The sequence below is a fragment of the Falco cherrug genome, chromosome 5, assembly GCF_023634085.1.
Source record: "Falco cherrug isolate bFalChe1 chromosome 5, bFalChe1.pri, whole genome shotgun sequence".
Lineage (NCBI taxonomy): Eukaryota > Metazoa > Chordata > Aves > Falconiformes > Falconidae > Falco > Falco cherrug.
This window is the reverse complement of record NC_073701.1, coordinates 51859477-51872528: the sequence shown is the minus strand read 5'-3', so window position 1 is coordinate 51872528 and position 13052 is coordinate 51859477. Positions and strand designations below refer to the sequence as shown.

The 13052-nt window shown below is 35.6% G+C and overlaps 1 protein-coding gene across 2 annotated transcripts in view; it reads right to left on the bottom strand.

Annotated features, from left to right (window-relative positions):
* Nucleotides 1–13052, bottom strand: part of ARID2 (AT-rich interaction domain 2) — a 105730-nt gene that overhangs the window by 78648 nt on the left and 14030 nt on the right. The window contains exon 2 of one of the 2 annotated variants that reach the window (XM_055712208.1): nt 282–369. The exons of the other annotated variant lie outside the window; for it this stretch is intronic. The gene's annotated coding sequence lies outside the window, so the exon portion shown is untranslated. The remainder of the gene's footprint in view (nt 1–281; nt 370–13052) is intronic. 2 annotated transcript variants of the gene reach the window in all.

The following is a 13052-nucleotide window of genomic DNA, read 5'->3' as shown; positions in this document are numbered from 1 at the left end:
TGAAAGTTAAGGATGGCAGTTTGCAGAACTCCACGATATGTTATTCCTTTGTTTGCACACCAACAGGTGCATGAACAGCCATTAAGTAGGCTGGTGCTAAGAAGTGCACAATAGCATAACTGCTCAGTTATGCTCTAGAAATCAACGGAATTACCAAGGAGGGAAACAAAATAAACAGAAGTTCATACAAAAAATGAGATAAGTTGTCACTTGCAGGAGTGCCTAGTTGTAACTAAAAATTATACTTTCATTTTCAGCCATTCTTCCAGTTTATGACTTACTAAAACAATAATCACTTCCTGCTTTGGGACTAAAACTGTTCCTGGTCCTCCTCATTCCAGAAGGTTGGTTTGTTTGTTTGTGGTTCCTCTGGAAAGAAAGAAGAAGGGCAGATCAAGGAAATCCATTACTATAATATTTTGAAATGGTATTCACAATCTGTTTGGCTCTCTGGGCTCTTCAAATACTGAGTTCTCAATTATGGTCTTCCTAGAAGCAAAAGACTCTTTCATGAATACACTGTTAGGGGAAAAAATAGTTGAGAAAGTATATATTTAGGATCTCAGTTCAAAAAAGAAACAAAAACAACCCCAAACCAAACAAAAAAATGCCAAAAAAAAAAGACGCCAAAAAAAACCCACCCAAAAAACACCAAACTTCACCACATAAAATTAGCACACTATTTCCTTGACAGAAGTACAAAGTGCAACTAGGGAGATAAGTAAGTGAGAACATATAAAAAACCCTAGATCAGACTATTTTTAACACTGTAGTATTAAGAATTATTGACATTTGAACACATATTGACAACCTGAATACTCATTTTTCATTGGTCTGAGGGCTGTGCTTACCATATAACTTTTATAACTTGAAAAGCAAACAGTTTAATACATTGAATCAATTGTGTGCACTAGAAAGCTCATCTCAAATATCCATGCATTTGGATAAGAGACCTGAAATACAAGAGCTATACAGATAGCCTGGTAACAACCTACAGGATGATTCCATGTATAGCAGTTCGGTCCAAGGCTTGTTGTCTTTGCTTATTTAACTCAAACCCTTTGGAAGAAATTTATTGCCTGTCTTTGCAAATACTCTGTTAAAATGGGAACCAGATCTGATTCAGAACCATCCTACAAATAAGTACTAAAGCGATCATTACTGGTACATCTCAGCCATTATGTAACTTTTAGGAAAAGTACTGTATCTTCACAGTTGTAACCAGCAGATTCTACATTAAAAAAACCTGTTACTGAGCAGCAGTGCAGGTATACGTATACACGTAACACAAAGGAAAGCCTCTCAGTCACCTTTGCAGCTACCTCAGGATGAAAAGGAAGATCCTAACTTCCACTACCTGTCTGCTTCCTAGACCTGACAGAAGCCATCTGGCCCTCTACAATCCCTTGCAGTTGCTGCTCACTTGAAATAAAAGTGAAGAGCAAGGGTGAAGGGCATGGTGTGCAAATGCAAACGGAAGTCTTTACAACCCAGGAGCTCACTTCTACAAACTTGTATTTTCAAAAATATATCATGTACCAAACATGAGATAAGCCATGCAACATCTAAGTGTCTGCTCAAAGACAAATTATTTTGCCAGAGAGCTAGTTACATGAAAATATAAAAACACTCTAACTAAATTATATGCTCAGAGCCAAAGGTTAGATTTTTGCCAGCATATCAGATTTCAAGTCTATTTTTTCAGAAAGCCTGATCCAACCCCTGTGAAGTTTAGTAGAACTTATTTTAACTGGCTTTGATTCCAGTTAACAAGTAGATCATAGAACCAAGAACAGAAGACCAAGACCTTCAATTTCATGTCAAAAAAAAAATAATCCAACCCCCCCACACAAAAAACCACACACCAAAAAGATTGCCAACAGTGAAGAGCTATGTAACATTCTTGACTACTCATTCAAAATGACTGAACATTTTGATGTTTGAGCACATTTTCCAGGCAGAAGCACATAAAAATTACAAATAACTATTTTAATGAAAATACAAAAAAGGGACCGCAGATAGAAGAAAATGTTAGTTTAGTTATTCATTAGGTTATTTTCTATGCTGAGTTAGAAATAACACACACAACAGTAATTTCTGCCCATTACTACAGTAAAATCTGTTTATTTCAAGAGAATTAGAAGAGGGAAAATGCCTAGTCAAATAATGGAAGCTCTGATCCTGATTTGTTTCTAGATGCTTTCTCCAGTGCTGTCAATTATTGACAGATGCCTGAAACTGCCTAGTTAGTTTCACATTTTCTAGAAATAACTACAGGTTAACTGATCCCCTCTATATTACTATACATTTTTAGTGAAGCAGTGTAACTCTCTTCCCTTATAAACATACTAAAAGCCTGACGAAACACAGGTAGCAGAGCCCTGGAGCACTCTGCTACAACAGATCTGGAAACACCTTGTCTCTTGAACCCAAGGGACACAGGAGTTGCTGTGGGGATTAGTAAGCGAAATAAACAATGGTTATTATGAATGTTTAAAGATTAAGGTAGTAAGCACTCTCACTGTGTATAGTCTATTACTGAACTACCATAATTAATAATGAATTAATTTGTAATGCTTTTCAATCTTATTTTAAGAGGTTTCAAAAAAGAAGAGTAAATCAAAGAGACTGACTTACTCCTAAATCAATGTCTTGTCTAAGCCAGTAGGCAGCCTATTCCCTGTCGAACGCAACATGCTTTGAGATTGCATGTTTGTATATACAGTTCATGTGCAGAGTGAAATACCTTTTTAAAACCATATTTTATTAAAAAAAAAACAAAACAAAAAATATAAAAGGTAGGTTTATGCTGCAAAAGCTTGAATAGTTGTAAAAATTATACAGTGTCATAGGGCAAGATTCTGCCACTCATTTCTTGACACAACCCATCATTTTTTATTTTAAAGGAAAGCATTTGTTGGATAGTATCCTTCCAAAACCATTTATCCATCCATTTATGCAAGCTGAAATACCCCAAAAAGAGCTGTAAACACTAATCTACAAATAAGTGACAAATGCAGAAGTTTTTCTAACTGCCACACACTCCTTCCATGCCAGGATACCCAGCATTCTCAGCTCAAAACCCAGAAACTTCACTAACCTTCATGCAAAGGACTGAGCAGTTTGAAGTCACCACAACATGTATGAAGAGAGATGCTATGACCACCAAAGTGCTAAAGCAGAAACCTGCAGTACTATTCAAAACTGAAAAATATTTGCCACTATAACTCCACGTGTCAAAAAATAAACTGATCGATATCTCAATATACATGTCACTTTATACATACCGAGGCAGATGGAACTAATGACTTTAACTTGTTAAAAAGTACACTAGTCTGAGTTATGTATGTATGCGGTAATAAACCATAATAGTTGTTAGTTTGTTTGATACTGGAAGTACAAGTAAGATATTTATGTAGCTATTATTTTAGCTCTAAGAAAATGTGAAATTAGATGAGGTAAACTAACCTTAAATAATGGATACAAACTGAACACCATTGTTTGAAACGTAAATGGAAACTTCAGAAATAATAATGTCACTTAGCTTACATGCAGTATTCCTTACAGGATCTAAATGGTGTTACCTGTCCAAAACTTGAACTGGTCCACCCCTGATCTGCCAGATTTGGGACCAGCCAAGGTATCTATCTAGAGGACAAACCCAAAAGCACTATTTTCACAGTCTGAATGCTTTACTGGCCATATGCTCCAAAGTTTCTTTTTGAATTTGACTTCCACTTTGGAGAAAGAAAAGAAAGTTACTAACATTTATACATACAACATTAGGGAGAAAAGATAAATTTTTAACTGTCAGGAAAAAAAATGTGAACTTTTCAGATGCACTGTATGTTTTTTCTTGAACTTCTACATGATCATTGGTAAATGGCTATGATAGCAATTCTATACTCACTTGCTTTCTTATTAATACATTCCATTTTTTTGCAACTGGCACTCCCAACAACTGTTTTTGTCTACTAAAATATTTTTAATTGAGATACTCTTTAATGAATCAGAATTAAAAAAGTGGTTAGAAAATATTCTCTTCTTAATCATAATTGTAACTATCCATAACTTCAATTAAAACTGACATGTATTGTAATAAAGCATTCACTGAAAAAGACTAAGTCACAGGTGCTGAAGCAATGCTGTAACTTTCACTAAAGTTTCAGTCTTCTACAGCTTAGTTTGTCCACTTTAAAATGAAATCTGCAGTATTCAACTTTGATTTGATCTTTTGACTATATAATATACAGGCAACTATAAACCATCCTTAAAAAAATAACAACTGCAGAACTTCCTTATTTTCTCCTCACCTGCAGTATTCAAAACCACATCACAGCCTAATGAGAAATGGAAGTCATTGAAAAACCACACTTCTTTCAGTGTTGGAAATTGAATATAATTGAACAACTAGTTCTACAGGTGTTTCAAGTTTAAAGGATGTTCTGTCTTACAGGTGTGGCCTCACTACCAGAGAAGCATAAAAATGACATACAAGCAGCATTTGTCATCCAATCTATAATCTGACACTAATACCAATACAATCAGACAGACTCTATTCTGTTCCATTATAGCCAAGTATGATGGAACCAATTTCTCCCAAAATACATAGGAACAGACTTCTGGATCTTCAAACAAAAACACGTGGGTTGCTTTTATTTCCTCTGTCATAAACTTTCAGTATTGTCTTGTCATTTTCTATTAGCATGGAAAGAACAAATAGTTTAAATCAAAATTAACCTACCTAATTTGCTGCATCCTGAACAGTAACTATGTGCAAGTTTCATCGTGAAGCCTTAAATCAGGAAATTCCCATCATCTTAGTTAAGTACAGAAAGTAAGAAAAAAATATTTACTAGTGTATATTATCCCAAACATTGAAACTCTTGTATTTTGGAAGTTCACTATATAAGAAACTACTACACGGATAAACTAGACACTGTTGTACTTCACTTTAGCAGTCTATTAATATTTTTCAGTGAACTGCATTAAGAAAAAGTAACAACAAATATTCTAATTTCTAGGACTAACCTATTCAATCACCATACCTGGTTCAAACTTGACATTGCTTCTAAACCACAAGTTATCAACTCACAATACTAATGTTTTGTGAAAATATATTAAACACTCCCATCTTTCCTATTCTCATATGAAAACATAATCCCAAATCACCACATCATAATACTCTGCACAGGAGCCATTTGTGATACCATCATCAGGGATTGCAGCATTAGATAAGAAAAAAGCAACAGACTAATCCTAGCAAGGATTTTATTTTCCTGCAAACATTCCTTATTATAAAACACACTTTAGAAATGCCCACATCATATTCTCCCCACTTTTCTTTTTCTCCCCAAACCTCTCTAGAAAGCATTAGATGTTCTTCTGTTTCACAGTAATTATAATAGTGATTCTGTGAAAAGCCCAAGTGTCAGCATGTACTTTTTTTTTTTCCTGCTTTTTTTTAAAAGAAGATAGCAAAGGAAAAAAGACTACTTAGCTTTTGTGCTTTCTTTATACAAAACTTCTCTTTTATCAGTGCACATTAACTATGGTTCTTGGAAAATACACCATTAAACAGCTTATAAGAGGTAGATAAATTTCTTCCTTTTTTTACCTTCCAGAATTCCTCATTAGGAATTTTACATTTCTGTATCACATGAAAAACCAGCGGCAAAGTATTCTTGCTAAAGCTACTTAAAACTATGCTGCAAAACCAACTGTTCTTGGTAGCCTGTAGAAGTTCCTAAGAAATTAGATGAATGATGCCCTATTTCTACCCCTTTATATATCCACCTTCAACTCAGAGCATGTCTAGGAACTGTGGGGAATGCCTTGAGTAATTTTAAGAAAGCATCTAAATTCCAGATCAGTTAAATAATTCTGACATTTCCTAAATTCCGTACGTTAGGGGTTGTGGTGGTGGTGTTTGTTTTTAATAAAACTCCTATTAAACTTCATTTCTAAAAAGTAGTAAGAAAATGACAAAGGAATGCATTACAAATTTTTCCAACAGCCTAACAGCATTAGAGATCAAGAGGTAGAAAGTAATCATCCCAAACAAGTCATGAGCTCTTAGTGTCACAAGATGAGTTAGGGAAGACAGAAGCCAACTTCCTTCTCCCCTTTATCAAAAGATGGGAAACTCTTGCTTTATTTGTTCAGTTTCCTGTGTTTAAAAAGGAAAAGAGGAAACCAGCACAATTGCAAAAACTCCAGAACAGGAAGACAAGAAGGTCTTCAGAAAAACCAAACTGTTCTTTCCCCACCACCACCAACTCCTGAGTCCCAAAAAGAACTTATGTATCATCTTGGCTACTGCATGTTACTCCTTGCTCTTTTGAGAGCAGCATAGGTGCCATTCATATTTTTACCATTCAGTTATCATTCTCACATGCTGTCAAGATTAACCTGAAGAACACAAATAAAGGAAAGAGAAAGGGAAAGACAATTTTAACTATGTAAAATGCAGACAAATCAGAATGTAACAATGGGACAAACAGAAGGCACTTCTGCAACTATAAGGTCTTGACCTTGCCAAATTGCAGTATTCTGCTACAGCCAAAAGTAGTTCTGGAAATAAAAAAAAAAAGTCTGAAGTTACCATAATGGAAGAGGTAACTAAGGAACTGCTAGCAGTTGTTCTACTAGGTTAAATGTAAGACACCTTACCTCTGTCCACAACCATAAATAAAGCAAAAAACCCAGAACAAGAATCCTTATCCTCTTAATCTTGAGTAATTATACAAATTGCCCGTCACTTAAGTGCTTCTGACATTTTTGGAACTAAAGAAAATTATTCTTGGTTAAAATAGATTATTTTAACTGTAGATAAATGAATTGTTCCAAATTGTTCCAATTTCTTCCAGTGTTTAAGGGTTTTCTTTAAATGCCAATGAGAGTATTTTTCCTCCAACCCATTTTACTAAGAACACCACAGTAAGAGCCACTCTTACCAAAACTGTAATACTGTAAAATTCTATTATGCTAACCATAATCTGCAAACAGTAATACATTTAAATAAACGATTCACTTCAGAGATGTTTTTATTATTGCAACATCATGCGTATCTTTAAAATATTTTTACTTTCTATGAATATTATTTAATCTAAAAAGCACGTTGTAAAATCTTAGTACACAGTTAATGTTTTGTTGTAAATGCATATTCAGAACTATTTCTTTACCAGAATTACATGTTTTACATAGTGTATATTTGGTACATAGCATAGTTCTCAGATATACAATAGCAATAAGCACATTTTAAATTAATCAAATAACTATTAGGTAGCTTTACTAGACCACACATACCTTACATAAAAGGCAACATACTGAAAACTTCATCTGAAACAAGGGAACCCTGGCACCATGCACTGTCCCACTCAGAGAACACTCCTGATTTAGAAATCTATGGGAAGTAGCATTATTCACTTGCTTCAGACAAAAGGCAAACACGCACACACTACCAGTCTTCAAGTGACAGGTAAAGCATCACTACATAGAAGTTTAATTATAATTCCTCCCTACTCTTCCATACAAGTGATATGCAGACATCAACAGCTTTATACTAGCTATAAATTTGACACTTCTACTGTCCTTATGGCATCTGATTAGAAAGTAAAAGTACTAAAGTAGCATCTTCACTATTTCTGCAGGAAGGCAACAGATTCCTTGCATTCATGAGCAATACAGACGACTAATACCAGGCCAACAGTAAGCCACTCTAACTACAGGTGAAGTAACTTACTTGGTTTTGAGATCACTATATAAGGCAGGGGTCCTCAAACTACGGCCCCCCAGGGTCCTCAATCCGGCCCCCGGTATTTACAGACCCCCCCGCCGGGGGTTGGGGGGGGAAACCAAACAGCCGCAGATGACTGCCTGCCACTGCATCCGTGCACCGGCCCCCTGGTTAAAAAGTTTGAGGACCCCTGATATAAGGTAAACCCTAAAACTAATTGATCTTAATGTTGTAGTAAATCAATCATTTTTAGAATGGTAAAAGAAAAGTAGATTTGCTTACCTTTTTAAGGGTAAGCAAAGGGGGGACATGAAGACTAGTACCTCTAGGGAAAGATTACAAATGGGTAAAAAAACCTATATAATCAGGGCAGCCTCAAATATACATAAAAACGCAGAAGCAATACACTGAGGACAAGTTTGAGAAGAGTTTGAGGCAAACCACCTACTAAAATTTTGTGATAACGCATCCCTGATTAATCAGGGCACTGGCATTTAGGTTTTAATTTATCTACACAAAAATACAACTACTACCACGAACAAAAGAAGTTCCTAATTAAAATTGAAACTTCCAAAACACTTGAACATGAGAGAGGTGATATTAAAACTTTCTATTCCAAGCTGAGAAACTGCTTTGTGAGAAAAGCTTCTTGGATCCATGCTTCTAAGACAGAGACTCACAGACACATAACACCTAGTGCCAGCTAGCCCACAATGAAATTCTTCCATTGCCAGAGTAGTCTTCCACTGCCATAATTTCCTTTACTGACAAGGACTCCACAAAAAATCTTCAATTAAATCAGATTTCTTAGGTATGAAGTATTACACTTGCTATACAACTGCAAAATACAACTCCAACAATCCATTTTGGTGTCAACAGACATCTGTTATAAACACCATTTTGTTAGAATGAAAACAAGACTGTAACTTTCAGGGTGAGAACTACAGTACACGAAAATAAACACCCTTTCAACCAAACACCTTTTGTAAGGTGTTCTTACCAAAAAAAACCCTTGCCAACCTTAGGGAAGGTCAGTTTTACATACTGCATTACATTACTGAACATGAATATGTAATAATTTCTAAGAATAAAACAGATCTGTTCTATCCTAAGTGAGAAACACTTGTGGTAGCAGTTCTCAAACTTTTAGTTAGGTAACTGTATCAGTTCAGACTCAGGACTGTCTTTCTCCATTGATAACCTCCCAATTACTGGTCAAAGTATACATGGAAATTAAATGTAATGAAACTCCACCCCACAGACTACATTTCAACCTTGATTATTAAGTAGGGTGCTACTGAGAATATCACAAAAGGCAGCTGACCACTGAGAACCAGTTTTAAAATTCCAAAGCACTAATATAGTACATCAAAAAAGAGGTGAGAGATAACCACTCAGTCAAAAAGATGCCACTTGCTCAATAACATAAGCATTATTGATAAAAAGCATACCTTTGTCTTTTTTTAGACAAAGGTTAAAGGGAAAAAAATCAGTCCTACGGATGATCTTATTTCAAACTTAAATCAACATTTAATTCTCTCTCTTTTGATTGTTAATGTTGGAGTCTCTATATTCTTTTACTCATCAATTAACTTCTACATTGATATTTGAACATGAGTGCACAGAGATGCATGAAGATTGAGATACAAAGGGAAAAAAGGTAAAGCAACAATGTCAGTAACATCCAGCCAGTAAGTACTGCTGTTCACTGGCATGATCCTGCAGAAACATACTTCCATGGGATTTCCTTCCTCTAAGAGAAGATGATCTTGCCTTGCCTAGCAGGAGCAGGATTATTCCAGGCACCACAGTCAGCACTTAAATTTTAAGAGAGGTCCATTAACAGCAATACATTACGTGTAAAAGTAAAAAGAATGAACAGAAACTCTAACTGGTACATTCTCTGACAGATTTTTTTTTTTTTAAATACCATTTGAATTACTTAAAAAAACAAAACAAAACAAACAAAAAGAAACAAAAAACAACACCTTGGTTATAAGGAAATAAATACAAAGCATTACATAAATAATGCCTCAAATATCCTACTAGATAACTCCTGGAATTTATCATCATCTTTTTAGGCATTTCAGTTCCCACTGTAAGAGAGATATCAACCTATCAAGGATTTGAGCCTTGGCAGAATGTAATTTAACAGCATTTGTTTTCAACTGCCTCTCCATTCCCTCTCTGACAAAAGGTCCAGATCTGTACCAGGGATTCTCTTGTTCCCCTACTGACGGTATGTTACAAAATTTCTTAATCATGCATCATTTTACGCTTGCTTTCTTACATTCTATTTTCAACCTTAACTGTCAATTTTCTATTACTCATAATCAGACATAGATCTCCTGTATAATTATTATTAACTCTATGCTATTTGTACTCTTTTCACCAAATATCCTCGTGGTACTATATAATTTTCTTTGATTATGTTTCTTGATTACACAAGACTTCCTCATGGTCAAGGGAAATGTTTTCAAGCATGATTCAGTAACTTCTGCACTCCATAAATCTACCTGTCTTAACACTTTCGTATCATCCTTTGATGAACTCTACCATTTTACTTTCCATACTGTAATCTGATGATTAAAGAGGCAATGATAGACGATGTGTAGTATTCTCTCAAATATTATGCATTTTGCAAATAAAGTCTATATACACATAAACATTCTACATGACAACCTGTGACTAAGAAAGCTCTCCTGTTCTAGGATCACTCCTGGCAAAATGTCCCTAACTCAGCTTTCTTGAAAGTACTACAGTAACAACCACCTCTTTCATCATCATGTATCTCCATTTTAAAACTTGCTAAGATCCTCTGATCTTTCTCTCTCCTCCTCATTTAGTATCCAAATACATACTACTCTGAGACCTTCTGAAGTTTTTGCTAATTTGATCATTCTCATTAAATTGCTGCTCCATTTTAAGCACTAGCCAAAACCCCTATTTCTCCATCTGTAAATAACTTCCAAGAGACAACACAACTGTTAAGTCCTGAAAATTACCTAAGTGACAAGACTTGATCTACTGTAGTAAAAACTAGTTAAAAAGGGGGGAAAAAAAAGATATCAAGAATGGATACTTGCCTAAATGAGTTGAGTCTTTTCCTCTGTATTCTCTGTGTTCTTCCTATTTAGTTTATGATGGGACTTCCCTGAGTATGCGTGACAACCTCCAGAAATTTAAAAGCAAGGCAAACAAACCCCCCCTCTCTTTTCAGAAAATTAACCATAAAGCAATATGAGTAACTTCTAAACTTGATCTATTAAAAATAAACAAATAAACTACAGCAGAACTAAGCAATTAAAGACCAGAATCTGCAGCTAATGCAGTCAGTGGGACCCCAATGCAGGTCTACATGAAAGCATATCTCTTACAATGAAAAAACAAAACAAAACAAGCCCTCACAGACACCAAAACCCTAAAAGCAGAGCTCATATCAGTACTGGGGAGCAACACCAGCAGCACAGCAGCTGCTGAAGGGACAGCAGGCCTGTCTGCTTGAAAAGGGATACCACAAGCTGCTATGTAAGATAACAGCAATAATTTCTGATGTACATAGGCAAGCAAGAACGATGACCTACGCTCTTTTTCCACCCTCCTCTACGCACTGAGGTAGAGAAAGAAGATATTTACCCCTTTTTAAATGTGTTGCTTTTATTCTCTGGAGACATCAGTGTGGCTGACAGCTCAAGAGACTGACAATAAACACTACTGCCAAACACAAATTTACATTATCTTTAGTAAAAATTAAAAAAAAAAATAGCAAAAATAATTCCACTCATAGCAGAAACAAAAACTATGTAACTGTATGATAATATTTGTGTAGCATGGTAGAAAGTGCAGAGTTGTATGAAAAATATAGTTTGTCTGCACCTTTGACTAATTCACCTACCTTCTAGCCACTCATTGTTTTGATCAGAACAACTTACATTCCATAATCTGGAGTAGTTTTACACAACAGGCATTTCATACACTCTGCTTACAGCAGGCCGGGTTTAAAACTTCTCTTTTCAAATTACACAAGCCTAAGGCCCAGGACAAACAACAGTTTCATATCCCATATGATCAAGAACACAAAAAGAAACAGTACCTTGCACCTACTGCATTAGTAAGGTCCAAACTTGGTGTCTGTACACAAAATCTTTGTGTTTGTAGGTATAAAAGAATTTTCTTAGAATTTCTGAAAGTTTGTGCCATTAAATCTTTTCCTCTCTTGTTGAAAATTCATTCTTAACGTGTATATAATATTAGAGGTGGGACAGAAAGTCCATGCAACCTATCCCAAACTTAAGACAACGTCCAGTCTTGTATGTGCTATATATATACACATATAATAGAATTTATGCATGTTATATAACCAACATACAAAATAAAGTATTCTTAAGCATTACTAATTTTCCTAAAGTGACAACAGTACTTGAATAAATCCTTACTGATCAAGAACTGTATCCTTCTCAGCTTTCTTAAGTGCAGCAATGCCCATGAAATACTTTCCAAGATGAGAACTTTCTCCCTGCAAGCTCTTTAAGGAACAGATAAAAACCTTTATTTGATTATATGCAATTTTAAGCCTTTATGATATTTTAATAAAAGTATAAAAGTAACAGTAATTGTGAACATGACAGATTTTTTTTAAACCAAAATGAAAACGGTAAATTCCGTGTTAATGAAAAATATAAACTAACAGAACAGAAATTAATTCTGTTCGTGCAGCACTAGTAGTGCAAGCAAGGATGCAGAAGGACCACTAGAAGGTTTGTACAAGTAAATCATAACCTTACTGTAGAAAACAGATGGTGCAACTTCAGTCAGAGACCACTCAGCACTTTACAAATAATGACAGCCTTCACTCAGTAGCGACCCAGCATCTGGGGCACAAGTCAATTAATATCCAGTGACCAATTTAAATGAGGGAGTTGGCCACGAAAGACTAACTTACCAGCATTTGATTACATAACCCCTCCTTCTACAGTATCTACCCAGTCCACCCTCTTCCAGTGTCCTCCCCACCACAATTCCCACATTTCTGTCCCCTCATGCAATGCATGAATACACCCAGCTTGCTCTATATTCACAATCCTTCCCTTTCCAATTCAGCTACCTATGCTCAAATAGTCTCCTCTCCCCCTCTCATTAAAATACCTCCAAACACCTTGTCTTCAGTCTTCTTTGGCCTACAGGTGACACAGAAGCACCCTGTGTTATTTGGCCCAACTGGAGGCAGAGTTCGCATGTGCCTCACAGCTGGACAGCTGATTACTCAGACTACAAATGCCTTTTGCCAGGCCAGCAACCTAGCAGTACCCATGCA